We start from the raw sequence: 24781 nt of genomic DNA, 5'->3' as shown, positions 1-24781 counted from the left end.
GCATGACTATTTGTAAGACGCACTCCGCCAGTTTATGTTTTGTTTTTGGTGTTATGTGTGTGTTTTTGCTTTGTTTTGTTTTCTCCTGCTTAAATTGCACATTTCCCCTCTGGAAGCAGCAGCCCGTTTTTTTGGGGTCTGCTTGTGCTTGAAATTTTACACCCACCTTTATATCCCCCTGTGCCGTCCGGGCTGGGGGGCCCCGGGCAAGGGCCAAGTTGCCATCGCTTCTCGGCCTCTTGGCTCCGATCAAGTGTCTTTGAGAAGGCGAAGGTAATCGATCTGGAAAGCGTGAGCTGGAAGGAATATTACTGACGAGATGGAAGAAGAAGGTCCAAGAGCAAGGAACACCCTGAGGCTCCAGTTGAAGAATCTGACAGGGCTGTGGGGGAGACGGAAATTTGTTTTGGAGATCGTGTTTGGTCTATTTAAACTGAAGGCTGAAGATGTATTGTGTTTGAAGGACAGTGTTGCAAAAGGGAGTTTCGATCTGACCTTGAATAAAGAAGAGGATTGTTGGAAGGCAGTGAAGACCTTTGAGGACAACAAGGAGAAGCTGCCGGCCAGTGTTTTTAACATTGAGCCTATGTTTCTTATGGACTGGAGGACAGTTTTTGTTTCAATGGCCTGCCCTTTTCTGCCGGTGGAGGACATCTCTACGAGGTTGAAGAGGAGCCTGGAACTTAAGAGTGAGTTACCTGTTAAAATGATGGACAGTGAGAGGATTTGGAATGGAGTGTGGAAATATATGGCTAAACTGCACGTCAGGGAGGGGAGGATGATTCACATCCGACCTGACCTGATGATTGGATCGGTGAGGGGGACTGTGTTTTACAGAGGACAGCCAAAGGTGTGTTACAAATGTAACAGAGGAGGTCATCTTGCAGCAGATTGTGAGGAGGTAGTTTGTAAGAACTGTAGCCAAATAGGCCATGTATCCAGGGATTGCCCCAGTGGGACTATATGCAATCTCTGTGGCTCCAAGGAGCATGTCTACAGAGATTGCCCTGAGAGTGCGAGGAGTTATGCTCAGGCGGCGGGACACGGAGGAAAGGAAAAAGAAGAAGCAAAGCAAAAGAAGACAGAGAAAGGGGAAAAACCAGAGAAAAAGGACAATGAGAAGAACAAAGGAGAAAGTGTTGGGGGTGGAGCTTCCAAAGAAGGGGGCGGAATGGCGGGAAACTCTGGTTCAGAAGGGACAAAAGAAAGGGGAGGAGAGTCGAACAGGGAGGCGGAGAAAAAGAGAGGCAGCAGTATGCAGAACAGCCAACAGAAGTCCTCGGAAGGTTCCGGCTCCTCCGTGGATGATTCCATGGAGGGGGTGGAGGGTGTTCAGAGAAAGAGGAAAGTGGATGAGGAAGGGGCAACAGCAAGCTCAAGTTGGGCAAAGAGTGTGGAGGAAGAGGAGGAGAAAAGAAAAAAGAAAGGAGAGTCAGAAACCATGGACAGTGGAAGGGAGGAAGGAATGTCTTCAGAAGAATATATAATGAAGATGTTTTGTGCTAAGGAGTTTGCGGAGTTGTTGGCGTGGAAGGAGAGGATGAGGAAGGGTAGGATTTCTGAACAAGAGTGGAGAAGATATGAGGAGGAGAGACAAAGAGTATTGTTGCATGCACGGTGGAAGGCGGAAGAGGCTTTAAAGAAAGCCAAAAAAAGGATTGAGTTGGAAAATGAGAAAAAGCTTTAGTTCGAGTTTGAGTTGAATATGATGATGATTTTGATGTATCGTTTTTGAGAAATTGAGGGTTTTTTTTAGTATTGTTTTTGAGAAATTGACGTGTTTTTGAGTATTTGATTTTGATGTATTATTTGTGAGAAATTGATGTATTTTTTTGAGTATTTGATTAAAATTTAAAAAAAAAAAAAATCTGTTCTTATCAGTTTAATATCTGATACGTCCCCTATCAGGGGACCATATATTAAATTGATTTTTGGAATCGGGAGATGGAACAGGGGCTTGCTCCGTCCACTCCACGCATCGACCCGGTATTGCAGTACCTCCGGGAACGGTGCACACCTTTCTCTAACGTTGGTCAAAGTCAGATCTGGATCTCTCCTGTGAGCATTTTGTCTACCCCTGCTGGAGGGAGAGTGCCAGTGTTGATGCAAGTTTTCCCGCCGTTTTACTTCTTTTTTTTCTTTCTCTCTTTCTTTCTTTCTCTCTTTCTTTCTCTCTTTCTCTCTTTCTTTCTCTCTTTCTTTCTTGCTGTCTTTCTTTCTTTTATTCACATGTGGTGATGATGTAGACAGCAGCAGGTTGTTTCCTGGGAGCATGCAGCTAACCAGACAAGTGTGGTGGAACATGTCCCTATGCCAGGACCTTCTTAGCAAGCCAGCCAGCCAGCGAGGCACAGTTGTAGTTACCCAAGGCACCTTGCACAGCATAGCAGCTTGGCATGACTATTTGTAAGACGCACTCCGCCAGTTTATGTTTTGTTTTTGGTGTTATGTGTGTGTTTTTGCTTTGTTTTGTTTTCTCCTGCTTAAATTGCACATTTCCCCTCTGGAAGCAGCAGCCCGTTTTTTTGGGGTCTGCTTGTGCTTGAAATTTTGCACCCACCTTTGAATCCCCCTGTGCCGTCCGGGCTGGGGGGCCCCGGGCAAGGGCCAAGTCGCCATCGCTTCTCGGCCTTTTGGCTAAGATCAAGTGTAGTATCTGTTCTTATCAGTTTAATATCTGATACGTCCCCTATCAGGGGACCATATATTAAATTGATTTTTGGAATCGGGAGATGGAACAGGGGCTTGCTCCGTCCACTCCACGCATCGGCCCGGTATTGCAGTACCTCCGGGAACGGTGCACACCTTTCTCTAACGTTGGTCAAAGTCAGATCTGGATCTCTCCTGTGAGCATTTTGTCTACCCCTGCTGGAGGGAGAGTGCCAGTGTTGATGCAAGTTTTCCCGCCGTTTTACTTCTTTTTTTTTTTCTTTCTCTCTTTCTTTCTTTCTCTCTTTCTTTCTCTCTTTCTCTCTTTCTTTCTCTCTTTCTTTCTTGCTGTCTTTCTTTCTTTTATTCACATGTGGTGATGATGTAGACAGCAGCAGGTTGTTTCCTGGGAGCATGCAGCTAACCAGACAAGTGTGGTGGAACATGTCCCTATGCCAGTACCTTCTTAGCAAGCCAGCCAGCCAGCGAGGCACAGTTGTAGTTACCCAAGGCACCTTGCACAGCATAGCAGCTTGGCATGACTATTTGTAAGACGCACTCCGCCAGTTTATGTTTTGTTTTTGGTGTTATGTGTGTGTTTTTGCTTTGTTTTGTTTTCTCCTGCTTAAATTGCACATTTCCCCTCTGGAAGCAGCAGCCCGTTTTTTGGGGGTCTGCTTGTGCATGGAATTTTGCACCCACCTTTGAATCCCCCTGTGCCGTCCGGGCTGGGGGGCCCCGGGCAAGGGCCAAGTCGCCATCGCTTCTCGGCCTTTTGGCTAAGATCAAGTGTAGTATCTGTTCTTATCAGTTTAATATCTGATACGTCCCCTATCAGGGGACCATATATTAAATTGATTTTTGGAATCGGGAGATGGAACAGGGGCTTGCTCCGTCCACTCCACGCATCGGCCCGGTATTGCAGTACCTCCGGGAACGGTGCACACCTTTCTCTAACGTTGGTCAAAGTCAGATCTGGATCTCTCCTGTGAGCATTTTGTCTACCCCTGCTGGAGGGAGAGTGCCAGTGTTGATGCAAGTTTTCCCGCCGTTTTACTTCTTTTTTTTTTCTTTCTCTCTTTCTTTCTTTCTCTCTTTCTTTCTCTCTTTCTCTCTTTCTTTCTCTCTTTCTTTCTTGCTGTCTTTCTTTCTTTTATTCACATGTGGTGATGATGTAGACAGCAGCAGGTTGTTTCCTGGGAGCATGCAGCTAACCAGACAAGTGTGGTGGAACATGTCCCTATGCCAGGACCTTCTTAGCAAGCCAGCCAGCCAGCGAGGCACAGTTGTAGTTACCCAAGGCACCTTGCACAGCATAGCAGCTTGGCATGACTATTTGTAAGACGCACTCCGCCAGTTTATGTTTTGTTTTTGGTGTTATGTGTGTGTTTTTGCTTTGTTTTGTTTTCTCCTGCTTAAATTGCACATTTCCCCTCTGGAAGCAGCAGCCCGTTTTTTGGGGGTCTGCTTGTGCTTGGAATTTTGCACCCACCTTTGAATCCCCCTGTGCCGTCCGGGCTGGGGGGCCCCGGGCAAGGGCCAAGTCGCCATCGCTTCTCGGCCTTTTGGCTAAGATCAAGTGTAGTATCTGTTCTTATCAGTTTAATATCTGATACGTCCCCTATCAGGGGACCATATATTAAATTGATTTTTGGAATCGGGAGATGGAACAGGGGCTTGCTCCGTCCACTCCACGCATCGGCCCGGTATTGCAGTACCTCCGGGAACGGTGCACACCTTTCTCTAACGTTGGTCAAAGTCAGATCTGGATCTCTCCTGTGAGCATTTTGTCTACCCCTGCTGGAGGGAGAGTGCCAGTGTTGATGCAAGTTTTCCCGCCGTTTTACTTCTTTTTTTTTTCTTTCTCTCTTTCTTTCTTTCTCTTTCTTTCTCTCTTTCTTTCTTGCTGTCTTTCTTTCTTTTATTCACATGTGGTGATGATGTAGACAGCAGCAGTTTGTTTCCTGGGAGCATGCAGCTAACCAGACAAGTGTGGTGGAACATGTCCCTATGCCAGGTCCTTCTTAGCCAGCCATATACTCTGGCTTCTCTTCAGTTCGAATAAATCTTTCTAAGACTAAGGCTTAGAGGGTAGTGGCATTGCCCGCTCCCTCCGAGGGTCTGTGAGAGGTTTGTTCGGGTGAGGAGGAACAGAATTTTTTTTATTTTTGACTGGCTTTCTTCAGCTCGGCAACTTTTTGGAAGACTAATGCTCAGTCTGGTTTTGGCTTGCCCAATCCAGGCCGAGGGTCTTTCAAGATTTTGTTGACTGTTGAGAGCAGTTTTTTCTTTTTCAGGCGGTTCCCGTTTTTTTCTTTTTCAGGCGGTTCCGGCTTTTCCAGACGTTCCTGGAGTTAGAGAGAAGGAGGACCTACCATCCAGACGACCTTTGAGGACCCTTTGATGACCTAGACGACCTCATCCCCAGCCCTTGATTGTAATCGAGATCCAGACCGAGAGAGCAGCAGGCGCCCAGCAGAGGGCGCCATCTGGGAGGAGCAGAGGGCGGCCCCGGACCCCGAGGAGGCGTCACAGCCACGATTCTTCCTACGTGGTCTCGGTGCCAAGCAGCGCCCCCTACTCCACCAGGGAAGGACACCGTTCACCTGGGGAGGGGGTCCCTCTTGCGAGGCGACCATCTCCTCAGGGACTAAAGTAATAGTTCCTTCAACTGCCCAGATTTGCTGCTTACGTTGTCTCTTTTCCGTAGAGAGAGACAACCCGGACGTCCAGAGGCTTCTCCCACCCCAATCGGAGGAGCCAGCTGAAGGATGGCGTTCCGGCCAACCCAGGAAACCAGGAGGCACAATGCGGTGCGCTTCACAAGAAACAAGCAAGATGAAACGGAACCAGGACTGACGAGACTGGAGTTCAGCCGGACCATTCTTCAGAGGGGTATGGGTTTTTCCCCTTCTGACTTGAATTGTTTGGTGAAATTGCCAGGGCTTAAGGAAGTGTTTGAGGTCAGTTTTAGGAACCCCCAAAAGTTACAAGAAATGTGGTCCTTTTGGGGGGAGAATAAATATCTCGCTCCATACAAAGAATTTTGTGTGGATGCACTGACAGACAGAGAAATGAAAGTTGTTACTGTCCAATTTTTCAATGAGGCTGTTAGCGACTATGATATTACAACATGGCTTAACCGCTATGGGAGGGTGTCATCAGAAGGGAGGAAAATTACAGACGAAGATGGGGTTTGGACAGGAGCCAGAAAGTGGCTGGTACGCCTTAATGTTGATCCATCGGGCATTGGAGGCGTCCGCCACATTCCAAACTCCATAGTGTTAGGGCCCAACAGAGGGCTGGTATTCTATAATGGGATGCCAAAACTCTGCAGGAAATGTGGGGAATTAGGACACCTGGCGGCCGCATGTACTGTAGTCAAGTGCAGGAACTGCGGCGCCCCCCACGAGACCAGCCACTGCAGAGAAGAGAGGCAGTGCAATTTGTGTGGAAAGAAGGGGCACCTGTTTAAGGACTGCCCCTCTTCCTATGCCAACATGGCCAGAGCCAGCAAGGCAAATACGAACAAGCCTAGGCCTGAGCAGGAAGAGGGAACAAATAACAAAGATCAGTCCACATCACCACCAACAGTATCCAAAACCCAGACTCCAGCACCACCATCATCACCAGCACCCCCCTCACCCCCCCGCCCCCGAGACATGTCCCGTTTTACGAGGACCCCTTCCCCCAGCCCAGAGAGAGAGTACAACAGCTACTCCACTAGCTCCTCCAGTAGCTCCTCTGATACAGAACACGAGGCAGGGAGGGAGCCCGGACCCAGCAGCGCCCCCCCCTGAGTAGGGCCCTCTCAGAGCCAGCACTCCCCCTCGGCTCTCGTTATGACGCCATAAGGATTGAGTCCGTGGGGGAGGAAAGCGAAAGCGACAGTGAAAGTGAGAGTGAAAAGGAGGGGAAGGGAATGAAGAACCAGCAGAGGGTGGGGAAAAGAAAGGGTAGAGACGATGGGGGGAAAAGAAAGAAGATCAAGATCAAAGACAGCAAGTTGCAGGTGGCCCCCATAGATCCAAAACCAGATAATGTCCACACAAAGTCCCCAGTCTTGCCCTCGCAGGCAGAGACGGAGGCGAGTGGGACGGCTACACTGCCGTCTAGTGGGCAGGTAGCAGCCAGCCAGGGCATCCCCAGCCAGCCTTCCCAGTCGTTGGCACAAACCCTAGCACACCTCGCAGAAGAGGTGTTCACTAATGCACCGAGGGAGAGGTCGGGGTCAACACCTTCCCTGACCAGCAGTACCTCGGTAGCAATGACCCTCTTCAAGCGAAGGGCCTCCCTTCAAAGCATCCTTGACCCCCTCCCTTGTATGGGCAAAACCAGGGGCCCCCTAGAGGTCCTCCTAGATACAGCACAGGAGGACATGGGAATACCCCTGGACGCGGTAAGCCAGAAGTCTGCTAACAGCTCCAATTCAGCAGACGGTAACAGCCAAAGAATGCTGTCTGTCATAACCCCCCCCCAGGACAAAGCTGACCCACACGTTCCGAGGGGCCCTGAGCAAGTTCCACCAGACTTACCTTGTGGGGAGTTGAATAGCCCAAACAACTCCACGTACTGTGCATATAAAGATGGTGCCTTCTTGGACGAGGCAGCAGTGAGTACCTTCTCAGGGGTGATGGGAGTTGCAAATAAGCCCAAGCCCCCTCGAAGCAAGCGTAGAGCTAAGAGTAGGAAGAGTGTCCCGACCTCCCAATCATAGTCGCTATGGGGTGGACGCAGCGACTCCTTTTCTTGTTAGCTACCCTGATGGCCCTGATATGTGTGTCTGTTAATGTCAGGAGCATCAGGGAGACACAAAAAAGATTTGATGTACTAAACTATCTAGCTAACTTGAAAGCAGATCTCATCTTTCTGCAGGAGTGTGGTATTTCGTCGAGCCCTGATTATAGGGACCTGAAGGAGAGTTGGACCCTGGGGGACTCCTTCTGGTCGGGCTCCAACATAGCCAGAGCCGACAGAGTAGGTATCCTGTTTAAAAACCCATTTATTACCTCCCGCAGCAGCAGGGAGGTAGAACCTGGTAGAATTCTGAGCGTGGATGTGACATACAACAACACTCCCCTCAGACTGGTCAATGTCTACGCACCCACTAACCAAAACGAAAGAGTTCAATTTTTTCCACAGCTGCGTCCACTCCTGCTGGGGAACGTACCCGTCATCGTGTCAGGTGACTTCAATTGTGCTCTGAGGGACGTAGACCAGAGCAGGCCACGCAACGACCGCTCTAGTAGAGTTTTGTCCTCCGTAATATCTGATTTCTCCCTGTGTGATGCAGGTAAGGACCTGGTGCCTCCCTTTACCTGGGTGAGCTCATCTGGGACCTCCTTCTCCCGTATAGATCTCGTCCTGCATACCAGCTCCCTTACGAAGACGGCAGTAGACACCCAGGCCGTCTTCTTCTCTGACCATAGGCTCCTGCAGGTAACATTGCAGGTCCCTCAGACCTCCCAGATGGGGTCAGGGGTCTGGAAATTAAATACCTCCTTACTCGATGACCCCTCCATAGCTGCAGCCTATAAGAGCAGGCTTGTTGAGTGGACCACTTTGCGTGACCTATTCAACTCCCCTATAGAGTGGTGGGAGATGGTCAAAATCAGAACTAAGGGTTATTTCATAGCAGCAGGCAAGAGGAAAGCAAAAGAAAGGAGAGCCAAATATAAATACCTGAATGCTGCCCTCCAGCGTCTGAGCCTGCTTCAGCTTCGGGGGTTCCCTGTAAGCGACGAGATAGCCCAGACCAAGCTAGATCTTTCAGTGCTTTGTAGGGAGGAACAACGAAAGGTCATGCACAATGCAAAAGTGCAAAAAATGGAGGAAGACGAAAAGTGTACTCGCTTCTTCTTCCAGAAAACGAGGGAGAAGCGGCACTTGATGTCCTCCATGCTCGACAGCAGGGGGAGGATAGTAGAGGATAGTGAGGGAGTGAAAAAAGTGGTAGAGAACTTCTATAGGGACCTGTATAACATCAAAGCTACAGATGACACCCTGATAGAGTGGTTCCTGAGCCAGTTGGAGCCTGACTCAGTGCGGGACGACGAGGAGGAGGAGAAGGACCCAGAACTCACGCTGGAGGAGCTCACCCAGGCGGTTAAGACCATGAACACCGGTAAGACGCCAGGTCCAGATGGCATCCCGGGTGAGTATTACCATCTTTTTTGGGACACGCTAAAAGTCCATTTAGCGGAGGTCTACAGAGCGGTCTACAGGGAGAAGCGGTTGGGCCCTTCTATGCGGGAGAGTGTAATTACTCTCCTTCATAAGAAAGGGGAAGTTAAAGATCTACGGAATTGGCGCCCAATCAGCCTCCTTTGCGTGGATTACAAGATACTAGCCAAAGCTCTGATGCTCCGGCTACAAGTACACCTCCCTTTGGTCATTGGCCCCGACCAGGCTTGTGGAGTCCCAGGGAGGTCCATCACGGATATTTTAATGTTAACAAGGGACATTCTGGCTTATTCTAGAGAACGGAACCATCCCCTCTGCCTGTTCAACCTTGACCAGGAGAAGGCGTTCGATAGGGTAAGCCATGAATATATGTACAAAGTGATGGACCAGATGAAATTCGCTCCTGGACTTAGGGAGTGGGTTAAAACCATATATACAAACATTAGTACCCGAGTCTTGGTGAACAGGCACCTGACTGGTAAAATATCTATCCAGTCAGGGGTCAGACAGGGTTGCCCACTATCCCCACTGCTATATGTCGTGTGCATTGAACCCCTCCTGCAGGCAATTCGTAGGGATACCAATATAACTGGTTTCCAGCTGCCTGGATCCAACGGGGTCCAGGTCAAAACAACAGCATATATGGACGATGTGTCACTCATTTGCACCAACACATCGTCGGTACCTCGGATTAGTAATATCCTTGAGAAGTACTGCACGGCGACCGGGGCAGTGATTAATAAGTCCAAGAGCGAAGTCTACGTGTCTAAAAATTGGCAGGTAGATAGGGAACTGTCGGACATGTACCCTGTCAAAAAGGACAAAATCAAGATTCTGGGCCTCATTTTCGAGAACAATAGCTCGGGGGCCCAGAGCTGGACGGCGGCCATTAACCAGGTCCGTAAAAAGATTGGCGGATGGAGCACAAGATCCTTAACAATGACGGGTAGAGTATTAATAACCAAGTCTATACTGTTCCCCATCCTCTCTTATGTAGGAAAAATCTTTCCCCCAGACAGGACCACCAAAAAAGTGGTGGACCGCATTATCCACCGCTTTATCTGGGGCAGCAAGATGGAGAGGGTAAAACAAGCCACTCTGAGTAAAGCCGACAAGAAGGGAGGTAAGGGGGTCCCGGACGTTGTGCAGCTCACCCGAGTGCAGGGGCTCACGCAAACTATCAAGAACATCCAGGCCCTGGACAGGAAGGTATGTTACATGAATCGTTTCTATTTTGCCACCTGTCTCAGGGCCTTGGGCCTCTGCACTATTGATAACACCGTGCCGTACTCCTGGGACCCCCCATTGTATTATAGAACCTTAAGGGACACTATATATAAATTGGGCTTAGATAAAGCAAAATTGGCCTCCTGGGAATACAAGGCTGTAACTAAATATCTTGCCGGTTCCCAGGAAATTGAAAAAGTAGCTACTTTCTCCCTCACCCAAAGCCAAAAAATCTGGGAGAATGTGTCTCACAGCTGCCTCAGTAATGTCCAGAAGGATATAGCATGGAACACCGTCCACAGTGCACTCCCCACTCGAGCGTTCATGTTCAGGAGGGGACTAGCCCAAGTAGAAACATGCCCCTATGCAAAGTGCCGCAAGAGAGAAACACCAGCCCATATCTTCTGGGAGTGTGATGTGGCTGGCAGTGTCTGGCTCTCTGTCTCTGTCTTCCTAAACAGGTTTGCTGACACGGCCAAGATGACCGCTGAGACTGTGCTCTATGGGCCTGCGGGAGGAATCACTACCAGCACAGCTAAGTGCGTTTGGCGTGTCATCAATGTTGTCAAGCAGATCCTGTGGGAAGGCCGTAACGTCTGTGTCTATCACAAGCAGGAGCTAGACACTATCACCACGACCAGAAGGGCACAAACTCTTATCAAGGACTTTGTAATTCTGGACATCCGGACCCTCCTGCGCGGAGTGGAGGATCGCCGGACTTCAGGACGTGAAGATGGAATAAAGGAAAAAACTGGAACCGCTAGCTCCTAGGAGCGGGACTACGGGGCACCGCTAAGCCTTTTATTTATTTTGTCATGCCAGCATTCCGCCCTTTTTAGCTGGCATGACCGTTTTTCAACGGTGCCCTGGTTTTATGTAGTCTTTTTGTTTCAGTTTTATGGACCTTTGATTTAATTTGAATGTTTTATTTGATTTTGTTTTGTTTTGTTTTATGTATCTTTAAGATTTTTAATGTAAACTATTAAAAGTTACATTTTAAGTGTTTTAAAATTTTAGAATTTTAACTCACTGTTTATACACTGTCCCTTTTCCCCTGTCCCTGTTTTAGATCTAGGTTTATGTTCACTTTTTTAGAGAGCACTCCCCGGCCCTCACAAGCACTGGTTTTTTATAGATGGTTCTTTTTTTCCAGTCACTTTTAAAACAGCACAGGTTTTTTTCATGTTGATTTTAATCTGTGTCTGTTTTAACCATGTACAAAGCACAATTGTCTTGGTGTTTTTAAATGTATTTTAAATGCTTTTAAAACAAAATGTATGTCTGTATGCATGAATGTCATCTTTAAAAGAAATGTAAAATGAATGAAAAAACGAATGGGTGTAAATGTAAAAAATGTAAAATCTCAATAAAAGAGTATCAGGGGACCATATATTAAATTGATTTTTGGAATCGGGAGATGGAACAGGGGCTTGCTCCGTCCACTCCACGCATCGGCCCGGTATTGCAGTACCTCCGGGAACGGTGCACACCTTTCTCTAACGTTGGTCAAAGTCAGATCTGGATCTCTCCTGTGAGCATTTTGTCTACCCCTGCTGGAGGGAGAGTGCCAGTGTTGATGCAAGTTTTCCCGCCGTTTTACTTCTTTTTTTTTTCTTTCTCTCTTTCTTTCTTTCTCTCTTTCTTTCTCTCTTTCTCTCTTTCTTTCTCTCTTTCTTTCTTGCTGTCTTTCTTTCTTTTATTCACATGTGGTGATGATGTAGACAGCAGCAGGTTGTTTCCTGGGAGCATGCAGCTAACCAGACAAGTGTGGTGGAACATGTCCCTATGCCAGGACCTTCTTAGCAAGCCAGCCAGCCAGCGAGGCACAGTTGTAGTTACCCAAGGCACCTTGCACAGCATAGCAGCTTGGCATGACTATTTGTAAGACGCACTCCGCCAGTTTATGTTTTGTTTTTGGTGTTATGTGTGTGTTTTTGCTTTGTTTTGTTTTCTCCTGCTTAAATTGCACATTTCCCCTCTGGAAGCAGCAGCCCGTTTTTTTGGGGTCTGTTTGTGCTTGAAATTTTGCACCCACCTTTGAATCCCCCTGTGCCGTCCGGGCTGGGGGGCCCCGAGCAAGGGCCAAGTCGCCATCGCTTCTCGGCCTTTTGGCTAAGATCAAGTGTAGTATCTGTTCTTATCAGTTTAATATCTGATACGTCCCCTATCAGGGGACCATATATTAAATTGATTTTTGGAATCGGGAGATGGAACAGGGGCTTGCTCCGTCCACTCCACGCATCGGCCCGGTATTGCAGTACCTCCGGGAACGGTGCACACCTTTCTCTAACGTTGGTCAAAGTCAGATCTGGATCTCTCCTGTGAGCATTTTGTCTACCCCTGCTGGAGGGAGAGTGCCAGTGTTGATGCAAGTTTTCCCAACGTTTTACTTCTTTTTTTTTTCTTTCTCTCTTTCTTTCTTTCTCTCTTTCTTTCTCTCTTTCTCTCTTTCTTTCTCTCTTTCTTGCTGTCTTTCTTTCTTTTATTCACATGTGGTGATGATGTAGACAGCAGCAGGTTGTTTCCTGGGAGCATGCAGCTAACCAGACAAGTGTGGTGGAACATGTCCCTATGCCAGGACCTTCTTAGCAAGCCAGCCAGCCAGCGAGGCACAGTTGTAGTTACCCAAGGCACCTTGCACAGCATAGCAGCTTGGCATGACTATTTGTAAGACGCACTCCGCCAGTTTATGTTTTGTTTTTGGTGTTATGTGTGTGTTTTTGCTTTGTTTTGTTTTCTCCTGCTTAAATTGCACATTTCCCCTCTGGAAGTAGCAGCCCGTTTTTTGGGGGTCTGCTTGTGCTTGGAATTTTGCACCCACCTTTGAATCCCCCTGTGCCGTCCGGGCTGGGGGGCCCCGGGCAAGGGCCAAGTCGCCATCGCTTCTCGGCCTTTTGGCTAAGATCAAGTGTAGTATCTGTTCTTATCAGTTTAATATCTGATACGTCCCCTATCAGGGGACCATATATTAAATTGATTTTTGGAATCGGGAGATGGCACAGGGGCTTGCTCCGTCCACTCCACGCATCGGCCCGGTATTGCAGTACCTCCGGGAACGGTGCACACCTTTCTCTAACGTTGGTCAAAGTCAGATCTGGATCTCTCCTGTGAGCATTTTGTCTACCCCTGCTGGAGGGAGAGTGCCAGTGTTGATGCAAGTTTTCCCGCCGTTTTACTTCTTTTTTTTCTTTCTCTCTTTCTTTCTTTCTCTCTTTCTTTCTCTCTTTCTCTCTTTCTTTCTCTCTTTCTTTCTTGCTGTCTTTCTTTCTTTTATTCACATGTGGTGATGATGTAGGCAGCAGCAGGTTGTTTCCTGGGAGCATGCAGCTAACCAGACAAGTGTGGTGGAACATGTCCCTATGCCAGGACCTTCTTAGCAAGCCAGCCAGCCAGCGAGGCACAGTTGTAGTTACCCAAGGCACCTTGCACAGCATAGCAGCTTGGCATGACTATTTGTAAGACGCACTCCGCCAGTTTATGTTTTGTTTTTGGTGTTATGTGTGTGTTTTTGCTTTGTTTTGTTTTCTCCTGCTTAAATTGCACATTTCCCCTCTGGAAGCAGCAACCCGTTTTTTGGGGGTCTGCTTGTGCTTGAAATTTTGCACCCACCTTTGAATCCCCCTGTGCCGTCCGGGCTGGGGGGCCCCGGGCAAGGGCCAAGTCGCCATCGCTTCTCGGCCTTTTGGCTAAGATCAAGTGTAGTATCTGTTCTTATCAGTTTAATATCTGATACGTCCCCTATCAGGGGACCATATATTAAATTGATTTTTGGAATCGGGAGATGGAACAGGGGCTTGCTCCGTCCACTCCACGCATCGGCCCGGTATTGCAGTACCTCCGGGAACGGTGCACACCTTTCTCTAACGTTGGTCAAAGTCAGATCTGGATCTCTCCTGTGAGCATTTTGTCTACCCCTGCTGGAGGGAGAGTGCCAGTGTTGATGCAAGTTTTCCCGCCGTTTTACTTCTTTTTTTTTCTTTCTCTCTTTCTTTCTTTCTCTCTTTCTTTCTCTCTTTCTCTCTTTCTTTCTCTCTTTCTTTCTTGCTGTCTTTCTTTCTTTTATTCACATGTGGTGATGATGTAGACAGCAGCAGGTTGTTTCCTGGGAGCATGCAGCTAACCAGACAAGTGTGGTGGAACATGTCCCTATGCCCTAAGGGTTATTTCATAGCAGCAGGCAAGAGGAAAGCAAAAGAAAGGAGAGCCAAATATAAATACCTGAATGCTGCCCTCCAGCATCTGAGCCTGCTTCAGCTTCGGGGGTTCCCTGTAAGCGACGAGATAGCCCAGACCAAGCTAGATCTTTCAGTGCTTTGTAGGGAGGAACAACGAAAGGTCATGCACAATGCAAAAGTGCAAAAAATGGAGGAAGACGAAAAGTGTACTCGCTTCTTCTTCCAGAAAACGAGGGAGAAGCGGCACTTGATGTCCTCCATGCTCGACAGCAGGGGGAGGATAGTAGAGGATAGTGAGGGAGTGAAAAAAGTGGTAGAGAACTTCTATAGGGACCTGTATAACATCAAAGCTACAGATGACACCCTGATAGAGTGGTTCCTGAGCCAGTTGGAGCCTGACTCAGTGCGGGACGACGAGGAGGAGGAGAAGGACCCAGAACTCACGCTGGAGGAGCTCACCCAGGCGGTTAAGACCATGAACACCGGTAAGACGCCAGGTCCAGATGGCATCCCGGGTGAGTATTACCATCTTTTTTGGGACACGCTAAAAGTCCATTTAGCGGAGGTCTACAGAGCGGTCTACAGGGAGAAGCGGTTGGGCCCTTCTATGCGGGAGAGTGTAATTACTCTCCTTCATAAGAAAGGGGAAGTTAAAGATCTACGGAATTGGCGCCCAATCAGCCTCCTTTGCGTGGATTACAAGATACTAGCCAAAGCTCTGATGCTCCGGCTACAAGTACACCTCCCTTTGGTCATTGGCTCCGACCAGGCTTGTGGCGTCCCAGGGAGGTCCATCACGGATATTTTAATGTTAACAAGGGACATTCTGGCTTATTCTAGAGAACGGAACCATCCCCTCTGCCTGTTCAACCTTGACCAGGAGAAGGCGTTCGATAGGGTAAGCCATGAATATATGTACAAAGTGATGGACCAGATGAAATTCGCTCCTGGACTTAGGGAGTGGGTTAAAACCATATATACAAACATTAGTACCCGAGTCTTGGTGAACAGGCACCTGACTGGTAAAATATCTATCCAGTCAGGGGTCAGACAGGGTTGCCCACTATCCCCACTGCTATATGTCGTGTGCATTGAACCCCTCCTGCAGGCAATTCGTAGGGATACCAATATAACTGGTTTCCAGCTGCCTGGATCCAACGGGGTCCAGGTCAAAACAACAGCATATATGGACGATGTGTCACTCATTTGCACCAACACATCGTCAGTACCTCGGATTAGTAATATCCTTGAGAAGTACTGCACGGCGACCGGGGCAGTGATTAATAAGTCCAAGAGCGAAGTCTACGTGTCTAAAAATTGGCAGGTAGATAGGGAACTGTCGGACATGTACCCTGTCAAAAAGGACAAAATCAAGATTCTGGGCCTCATTTTTGAGAACAATAGCTCGGGGGCCCAGAGCTGGACGGCGGCCATTAACCAGGTCCGTAAAAAGATTGGCGGATGGAGCACAAGATCCTTAACAATGACGGGTAGAGTATTAATAACCAAGTCTATACTGTTCCCCATCCTCTCTTATGTAGGAAAAATCTTTCCCCCAGACAGGACCACCAAAAAAGTGGTGGACCGCATTATCCACCGCTTTATCTGGGGCAGCAAGATGGAGAGGGTAAAACGAGCCACTCTGAGTAAAGCCGACAAGAAGGGAGGTAAGGGGGTCCCGGACGTTGTGCAGCTCACCCGAGTGCAGGGGCTCACGCAAACTATCAAGAACATCCAGGCCCTGGACAGGAAGGTATGTTACATGAATCGTTTCTATTTTGCCACCTGTCTCAGGGCCTTGGGCCTCTGCACTATTGATAACACCGTGCCGTACTCCTGGGACCCCCCATTGTATTATAGAACCTTAAGGGACACTATATATAAATTGGGCTTAGATAAAGCAAAATTGGCCTCCTGGGAATACAAGGCTGTAACTAAATATCTTGCCGGTTCCCAGGAAATTGAAAAAGTAGCTACTTTCTCCCTCACCCAAAGCCAAAAAATCTGGGAGAATGTGTCTCACAGCTGCCTCAGTAATGTCCAGAAGGATATAGCATGGAACACCGTCCACAGTGCACTCCCCACTCGAGCGTTCATGTTCAGGAGGGGACTAGCCCAAGTAGAAACATGCCCCTATGCAAAGTGCCGCAAGAGAGAAACACCAGCCCATATCTTCTGGGAGTGTGATGTGGCTGGCAGTGTCTGGCTCTCTGTCTCTGTCTTCCTAAACAGGTTTGCTGACACGGCCAAGATGACCGCTGAGACTGTGCTCTATGGGCCTGCGGGAGGAATCACTACCAGCACAGCTAAGTGCGTTTGGCGTGTCATCAATGTTGTCAAGCAGATCCTGTGGGAAGGCCGTAACGTCTGTGTCTATCACAAGCAGGAGCTAGACACTATCACCACGACCAGAAGGGCACAAACTCTTATCAAGGACTTTGTAATTCTGGACATCCGGACCCTCGGGAAGGACAAGGCCTGCGTGGAGTGGAGGATCGCCGGACTTCAGGACGTGAAGATGGAATAAAGGAAAAAACTGGAACCGCTAGCTCCTAGGAGCGGGACTACGGGGCACCGCTAAGCCTTTTATTTATTTTGTCATGCCAGCATTCCGCCCTTTTTAGCTGGCATGACCGTTTTTCAACGGTGCCCTGGTTTTATGTAGTCTTTTTGTTTCAGTTTTATGGACCTTTGATTTGATTTATTTTGAATGTTTTATTTGATTTTGTTTTGTTTTGTTTTATGTATCTAAAAGATTTTTAATGTAAACTATTAAAAGTTACATTTTAAGTGTTTTAAAATTTTAGAATTTTAACTCACTGTTTCATACACTGTCCCTTTTCCCCTGTCCCTGTTTTAGTAATATAGTTTTATGTTCACTTTTGAACCTTTTTAGAGAGCACTCCCCGGCCCTCACAAGCACTGGTTTTTTATAGATGGTTCTTTTTTTCCAGTCACTTTTAAAGCAGCACAGGTTTTTTTCATGTTGATTTTAATCTGTGTCTGTTTTAACCATGTACAAAGCACAATTGTCTTGGTGTTTTTAAAATGTATTTTAAATGCTTTTAAAACAAAATGTATGTCTGTATGCATGAATGTCATCTTTAAAAGAAATGTAAAATGAATGAAAAAACGAATGGGTGTAAATGTAAAAAATGTAAAATCTCAATAAAAGAGTATTAATATCTGATACGTCCCCTATCAGGGGACCATATATTAAATTGATTTTTGGAATCGGGAGATGGAACAGGGGCTTGCTCCGTCCACTCCACGCATCGGCCCGGTATTGCAGTACCTCTGGGAACGGTGCACACCTTTCTCTAACGTTGGTCAAAGTCAGATCTGGATCTCTCCTGTGAGCATTTTGTCTACCCCTGCTGGAGGGAGAGTGCCAGTGTTGATGCAAGTTTTCCCGCCGTTTTACTTCTTTTTTTTTCTTTCTCTTTCTTTCTTTCTCTCTTTCTTTCTCTCTTTCTCTCTTTCTTTCTCTCTTTCTTTCTTGCTGTCTTTCTTTCTTTTATTCACATGTGGTGATGATGTAGACAGCAGCAGGTTGTTTCCTGGGAGCATGCAGCTAACCAGACAAGTGTGGTGGAACATGTCCCTATGCCAGGACCTTCTTAGCAAGCCAGCCAGCCAGCGAGGCACAGTTGTAGTTACCCAAGGCACCTTGCACAGCATAGCAGCTTGGCATGACTATTTGTAAGACGCACTCCGCCAGTTTATGTTTTGTTTTTGGTGTTATGTGTGTGTTTTTGCTTTGTTTTGTTTCCTCCTGCTTAAATTGCACATTTCCCCTCTGGAAGCAGCAGCCCGTTTTTGGGGGGTCTGCTTGTGCTTGGAATTTTGCACCCACCTTTGAATCCCCCTGTGCCGTCCGGGCTGGGGGGCCCCGGGCAAGGGCCAAGTCGCCATCGCTTCTCGGCCTTTTAGCTAAGATCAAGTGTAGTATCTGTTCTTATCAGTTTAATATCTGATACGTCCCCTATCAGGGGACCATATATTAAATTGATTTTTGGAATCGGGAGATGGAACAGGGGCTTGCTCCGTCCACTCCACGCATCGGCCCGGTATTGCAGTACATCCGGGAACGGTGCACACCTTTCTCTAACGTTGGTCAAAGTCAGATCTGGATCTCTCCTGTGAGCATTTTGTCTACCCCTGCTGGAGGGAGAGTGCCAGTGTTGATGCAAGTTTTCCCGCCGTTTTACTTCTTTTTTTTTTCTTTCTCTCTTTCTTTCTTTCTCTCTTTCTTTCTTTCTCTCTTTCTTTCTCTCTTTCTCTCTTTCTTTCTCTCTTTCTTTCTTGCTGTCTTTCTTTCTTTTATTCACATGTGGTGATGATGTAGACAGCAGCAGGTTGTTTCCTGGGAGCATGCAGCTAACCAGACAAGTGTGGTGGAACATGTCCCTATGCCAGGTCCTTCTTAGCCAGCCAGCCAGCGAGGCACAGTTGTAGTTACCCAAGGCACCTTGCACAGCATAGCAGCTTGGCATGACTATTTGTAAGACGCACTCCGCCAGTTTATGTTTTGTTTTTGGTGTTATGTGTGTGTTTTTGCTTTGTTTTGTTTTCTCCTGCTTAAATTGCACATTTCCCCTCTGGAAGCAGCAGCCCGTTTTTTGGGGGTCTGCTTGTGCTTGAAATTTTGCACCCACCTTTGAATCCCCCTGTGCCATCCAGGCTGGGGGGCCCCGGGCAAGGGCCAAGTCGCCATCGCTTCTCGGCCTTTTGGCTAAGATCAAGTGTAGTATCTGTTCTTATCAGTTTAATATCTAGCTCCTCCAGTAGCTCCTCTGATGCAGAACACGAGGCAGGGAGGGAGCCCGGACCCAGCAGCGGCCCCCCCCTGAGTAGGGCCCTCTCAGCGCCAGCACTCCCCCTCGGCTCTCGTTATGACGCCATAAGGATTGAGTCCGTGGGGGAGGAAAGCGAAAGCGACAGTGAAAGTGAGAGTGAGAAGGAGGGGAAGGGAGTGAAGAACCAGCAGAGGGTGGGGAAAAGAAAGGGTAGAGACGAGGGGGGGGAAAAGAAAGAAGATCAGGATCAAAGACAGCAAGTTGCAGGTGGCCCCCATAGATCCAAAACCAGCTAATGTCCACACAAAGTCCCCAGTCTTGCCCTCGCAGGCAGAGACGGAGGCGAGTGGGACGGCTACACTGCCGCCTAGTGGGCAGGTAGCAGCCAGCCAGGGCATCCCCAGCCAGCCTTCCCAGTCGTTGGCACAAACCCTAGCACACCTCGCAGAAGAGGTGTTCACTAATGCACCGAGGGAGAGGTCGGGGTCAACACCTTCCCTGACCAGCAGTACCTCGGTAGCAATGACCCTCTTCAAGCGAAGGGCCTCCCTTCAAAGCATCCTTGACCCCCTCCCTTGTATGGGCAAAACCAGGGGCCCCCTAGAGGTCCTCCTAGATACAGCACTGGAGGACATGGGAATACCCCTGGACGCGGTAAGCCAGAAGTCTGCTAACAGCTCCAATTCAACAGACGGTAACAGCCAAAGAATGCTGTCTGTCATAACCCCCCCCAGGACAAAGCTGACCCACACGTTCCGAGGGGCCCTGAGCAAGTTCCACCAGACTTACCTTGTGGGGAGTTGAATAGCCCCAACAACTCCACGTACTGTGCATATAAAGACGGTGCCTTCTTGGACGAGGCAGCAGTGAGTACCTTCTCAGGGGTGATGGGAGTTGCAAATAAGCCCAAGCCCCCTCGAAGCAAGCGTAGAGCTAAGAGTAGGAAGAGTGTCCCGACCTCCCAATCATAGTCGCTATGGGGTGGACGCAGCGACTCCTTTTCTTGTTAGCTACCCTGATGGCCCTGATATGTGTGTCTGTTAATGTCAGGAGCATCAGGGAGACACAAAAAAGATTTGATGTACTAAACTATCTAGCTAACTTGAAAGCAGATCTCATCTTTCTGCAGGAGTGTGATATTTCGTCGAGCCCTGATTATAGGGACCTGAAGGAGAGTTGGACCCTGGGGGACTCCTTCTGGTCGGGCTCCAACATAGCCAGAGCCGACGGAGTAGGTATCCTGTTTAAAAACCCATTTATTACCTCCCGCAGCAGCAGGGAGGTAGAACCTGGTAGAATTCTGAGCGTGGATGTGACATACAACAACACTCCCCTCAGACTGGTCAATGTCTACGCACCCACTAACCAAAACGAAAGAGTTCAATTTTTTCCACAGCTGCGTCCACTCCTGCTGGGGAACGTACCCGTCATCGTGTCAGGTGACTTCAATTGTGCTCTGAGGGACGTAGACCGGAGCAGGCCACGCAACGACCGCTCTAGTAGAGTTTTGTCCTCCGTAATATCTGATTTCTCCCTGTGTGATGCAGGTAAGGACCTGGTGCCTCCCTTTACCTGGGTGAGCTCATCTGGGACCTCCTTCTCCCGTATAGATCTCGTCCTGCATACCAGCTCCCTTACGAAGACGGCAGTAGACACCCAGGCCGTCTTCTTCTCTGACCATAGGCTCCTGCAGGTAACATTGCAGGTCCCTCAGACCTCCCAGATGGGGTCAGGGGTCTGGAAATTAAACACCTCCTTACTCAATGACCCCTCCATAGCTGCAGCCTATAAGAGCAGGCTTGTTGAGTGGACCACTTTGCGTGACCTATTCAACTCCCCTATAGAGTGGTGGGAGATGGTCAAAATCAGAACTAAGGGTTATTTCATAGCAGCAGGCAAGAGGAAAGCAAAAGAAAGGAGGGCCAAATATAAACACCTGAATGCTGCCCTCCAGCGTCTGAGCCTGCTTCAGCTTTGGGGGTTCCCTGTAAGCGACGAGATAGCCCAGACCAAGCTAGATCTTTCAGTGCTTTGTAGGGAGGAACAACGAAAGGTCATGCACAATGCAAAAGTGCAAAAAATGGAGGAAGACGAAAAGTGTACTCGCTTCTTCTTCCAGAAAACGAGGGAGAAGCGGCACTTGATGTCCTCCATGCTCGACAGCAGGGGGAGGATAGTAGAGGATAGTGAGGGAGTGAAAAAAGTGGTAGAGAACTTCTATAGGGACCTATATAACATCAAAGCTACAGATGACACCCTGATAGAGTGGTTCCTGAGCCAGTTGGAGCCTGACTCAGTGCGGGACGACGAGGAGGAGGAGAAGGACCCAGAACTCACGCTGGAGGAGCTCACCCAGGCGGTTAAGACCATGAACACCGGTAAGACGCCAGGTCCAGATGGCATCCCGGGTGAGTATTACCATCTTTTTTGGGACATGCTAAAAGTCCATTTAGCGGAGGTCTACAGAGCGGTCTACAGGGAGAAGCGGTTGGGCCCTTCTATGCGGGAGAGTGTAATTACTCTCCTTCATAAGAAAGGGGAAGTTAAAGATCTACGGAATTGGCGCCCAATCAGCCTCCTTTGCGTGGATTACAAGATACTAGCCAAAGCTCTGATGCTCCGGCTACAAGTACACCTCCCTTTGGTCATTGGCCCCGACCAGGCTTGTGGCGTCCCAGGGAGGTCCATCACGGATATTTTAATGTTAACAAGGGACATTCTGGCTTATTCTAGAGAACGGAACCATCCCCTCTGCCTGTTCAACCTTGACCAGGAGAAGGCGTTCGATAGGGTAAGCCATGAATATATGTACAAAGTGATGGACCAGATGAAATTCGCTCCTGGACTTAGGGAGTGGGTTAAAACCATCTATACAAACATTAGTACCCGAGTCTTGGTGAACAGGCACCTGACTGGTAAAATATCTATCCAGTCAGGTTTCAGACAGGGTTGCCCACTATCCCCACTGCTATATGTCGTGTGCATTGAACCCCTCCTGCAGGCAATTCGTAGGGATACCAATATAACTGGTTTCCAGCTGCCTGGATCCAACGGGGTCCAGGTCAAAACAACAGCATATATGGACGATGTGTCACTCATTTGCACCAACACATCGTCGGTACCTCGGATTAGTAATATCCTTGAGAAGTACTGCACGGCGACCGGGGCAGTGATTAATAAGTCCAAGAGCGAAGTCTACGTGTCTAAAAATTGGCAGGTAGATAGGGAACTGTCGGACATGTACCCTGTCAAAAAGGACAAAATCAAGATTCTGGGCCTCATTTTCGAGAACAATAGCTCGGGGGCCCAGAGCTGGACGGCGGCCATTAACCAGGTCCGTAAAAAGATTGGCGGATGGAGCACAAGATCCTTAACAATGACGGGTAGAGTATTAATAACCAAGTCTATACTGTTCCCCATCCTCTCTTATGTAGGAAAAATCTTTCCCCCAGACAGGACCACCAAAAAAGTGGTGGACCGCATTATCCACCACTTTATCTGGGGCAGCAAGATGGAGAGGGTAAAGCGAGCCACCCTGAGTAAAGCCGACAAGAAGGGAGGTAAGGGGGTCCCGGACGTTGTGCAGCTCACCCGAGTGCAGGGGCTCACGCAAACTATCAAGAACATCCAGGCCCTGGACAGGAAGGTATGTTACATGAATCGTTTCTATTTTGCCACCTGTCTCAGGGCCTTGGGCCTCTGCACTATTGATAACACCGTGCCGTACTCCTGGGACCCCCCATTGTATTATAGAACCTTAAGGGACACTATATATAAATTGGGCTTAGATAAAGCAAAATTGGCCTCCTGGGAATACAAGGCTGTAACTAAATATCTTGCCGGTTCCCAGGAAATTGAAAAAGTAGCTACTTTCTCCCTCACCCAAAGCCAAAAAATCTGGGAGAATGTGTCTCACAGCTGCCTCAGTAATGTCCAGAAGGATATAGCATGGAACACCGTCCACAGTGCACTCCCCACTCGAGCGTTCATGTTCAGGAGGGGACTAGCCCAAGTAGAAACATGCCCCTATGCAAAGTGCCGCAAGAGAGAAACACCAGCCCATATCTTCTGGGAATGTGATGTGGCTGGCAGTGTCTGGCTCTCTGTCTCTGTCTTCCTAAACAGGTTTGCTGACACGGCCAAGATGACCGCTGAGACTGTGCTCTATGGGCCTGCGGGAGGAATCACTACCAGCACAGCTAAGTGCGTTTGGCGTGTCATCAATGTTGTCAAGCAGATCCTGTGGGAAGGCCGTAACGTCTGTGTCTATCACAAGCAGGAGCTAGACACTATCACCACGACCAGAAGGGCACAAACTCTTATCAAGGACTTTGTAATTCTGGACATCCGGACCCTCGGGAAGGACAAGGCCTGCGCGGAGTGGAGGATCGCCGGACTTCAGGACGTGAAGATGGAATAAAGGAAAAAACTGGAACCGCTAGCTCCTAGGAGCGGGACTACGGGGCACCGCTAAGCCTTTTATTTATTTTGTCATGCCAGCATTCCGCCCTTTTTAGCTGGCATGACCGTTTTTTCAACGGTGCCCTGGTTTTATGTAGTCTTTTTGTTTCAGTTTTATGGACTTTTATTTGATTTACGTTGAATGTTTTATTTGATTTTGTTTTGTTTTGTTTTATGTATCTTTAAGATTTTTAATGTAAACTATTAAAAGTTACATTTTAAGTGTTTTAAAATTTTAGAATTTTAACTCACTGTTCTATACACTGTCCCTTTTCCCCTGTCCCTGTTTTAGATCTAGTTTTATGTTCACTTTTGAACTTTTTTAGAGAGCACTCCCCGGCCCTCACAAACACTGGTTTTTTATAGATGGTTCTTTTTTTCCAGTCACTTTTAAAGCAGCACAGGTTTTTTTCATGTTGATTTTAATCTGTGTCTGTTTTAACCATGTACAAAGCACAATTGTCTTGGTGTTTTTAAATGTATTTTAAATGCTTTTAAAACAAAATGTATGTCTGTATGCATGAATGTCATCTTTAAAAGAAATGTAAAATGAATGAAAAAAACGAATGGGTGTAAATGTAAAAATTGTAAAATCTCAATAAAAGAGTATTAATATCTGATACGTCCCCTATCAGGGGACCATATATTAAATTGATTTTTGGAATCGGGAGATGGAACAGGGGCTTGCTCCGTCCACTCCACGCATCGGCCCGGTATTGCAGTACCTCCGGGAACGGTGCACACCTTTCTCTAACGTTGGTCAAAGTCAGATCTGGATCTCTCCTGTGAGCATTTTGTCTACCCCTGCTGGAGGGAGAGTGCCAGTGTTGATGCAAGTTTTCCCGCCGTTTTACTTCTTTTTTTTTCTTTCTCTCTTTCTTTCTTTCTCTCTTTCTTTCTCTCTTTCTCTCTTTCTTTCTCTCTTTCTTTCTTGCTGTCTTTCTTTCTTTTATTCACATGTGGTGATGATGTAGACAGCAGCAGGTTGTTTCCTGGGAGCATGCAGCTAACCAGACAAGTGTGGTGGAGCATGTCCCTATGCCAGGACCTTCTTAGCAAGCCAGCCAGCCAGCGAGGCACAGTTGTAGTTACCCAAGGCACCTTGCACAGCATAGCAGCTTGGCATGACTATTTGTAAGACGCACTCCGCCAGTTTATGTTTTGTTTTTGGTGTTATGTGTGTGTTTTTGCTTTGTTTTGTTTTCTCCTGCTTAAATTGCACATTTCCCCTCTGGAAGCAGCAGCCCGTTTTTTTGGGGTCTGCTTGTGCTTGAAATTTTGCACCCA

General features: G+C 48.0%; 8 non-coding genes and 4 pseudogenes across 8 annotated transcripts; all 12 read left to right on the top strand.

The window, feature by feature from the left end:
• The first annotated feature begins 1824 nt into the window (after positions 1–1824).
• LOC131738402 (U2 spliceosomal RNA) lies at positions 1825–2020 on the top strand. The gene has a single exon (XR_009329945.1). It is a non-coding gene; the product is annotated as a U2 spliceosomal RNA (small nuclear RNA).
• A 597-nt stretch (positions 2021–2617) lies between these two features.
• LOC131738912 (U2 spliceosomal RNA) lies at positions 2618–2808 on the top strand. Its single transcript, XR_009330080.1, has one exon. It is a non-coding gene; the product is annotated as a U2 spliceosomal RNA (small nuclear RNA).
• A 600-nt stretch (positions 2809–3408) lies between these two features.
• Positions 3409–3599, top strand: LOC131738911 (U2 spliceosomal RNA). Its single transcript, XR_009330079.1, has one exon. It is a non-coding gene; the product is annotated as a U2 spliceosomal RNA (small nuclear RNA).
• Positions 3600–4198: 599 nt separating this feature from the next.
• On the top strand, positions 4199–4389 carry LOC131738910 (U2 spliceosomal RNA). Its single transcript, XR_009330078.1, has one exon. It is a non-coding gene; the product is annotated as a U2 spliceosomal RNA (small nuclear RNA).
• A 7030-nt stretch (positions 4390–11419) lies between these two features.
• LOC131738842 (U2 spliceosomal RNA) lies at positions 11420–11552 on the top strand (annotated as a pseudogene).
• Positions 11553–12151: 599 nt separating this feature from the next.
• LOC131738909 (U2 spliceosomal RNA) lies at positions 12152–12342 on the top strand. The gene has a single exon (XR_009330077.1). It is a non-coding gene; the product is annotated as a U2 spliceosomal RNA (small nuclear RNA).
• Positions 12343–12937: 595 nt separating this feature from the next.
• Positions 12938–13128, top strand: LOC131739245 (U2 spliceosomal RNA). Its single transcript, XR_009330413.1, has one exon. It is a non-coding gene; the product is annotated as a U2 spliceosomal RNA (small nuclear RNA).
• A 597-nt stretch (positions 13129–13725) lies between these two features.
• On the top strand, positions 13726–13916 carry LOC131738908 (U2 spliceosomal RNA). Its single transcript, XR_009330076.1, has one exon. It is a non-coding gene; the product is annotated as a U2 spliceosomal RNA (small nuclear RNA).
• A 3480-nt stretch (positions 13917–17396) lies between these two features.
• LOC131738756 (U2 spliceosomal RNA) lies at positions 17397–17551 on the top strand (annotated as a pseudogene).
• Positions 17552–18147: 596 nt separating this feature from the next.
• Positions 18148–18338, top strand: LOC131738314 (U2 spliceosomal RNA). The gene has a single exon (XR_009329878.1). It is a non-coding gene; the product is annotated as a U2 spliceosomal RNA (small nuclear RNA).
• A 611-nt stretch (positions 18339–18949) lies between these two features.
• LOC131738803 (U2 spliceosomal RNA) lies at positions 18950–19046 on the top strand (annotated as a pseudogene).
• Positions 19047–24086: 5040 nt separating this feature from the next.
• LOC131738640 (U2 spliceosomal RNA) lies at positions 24087–24241 on the top strand (annotated as a pseudogene).
• Positions 24242–24781: the final 540 nt, after the last annotated feature.

Source organism: Acipenser ruthenus, chromosome 10 (genome assembly GCF_902713425.1).
Source record: "Acipenser ruthenus chromosome 10, fAciRut3.2 maternal haplotype, whole genome shotgun sequence".
Classification (NCBI taxonomy): Eukaryota; Metazoa; Chordata; class Actinopteri; order Acipenseriformes; family Acipenseridae; genus Acipenser; species Acipenser ruthenus.
Note: the sequence above shows the minus strand (reverse complement) of the source record. Positions and strands in the feature narration are given on the sequence as shown.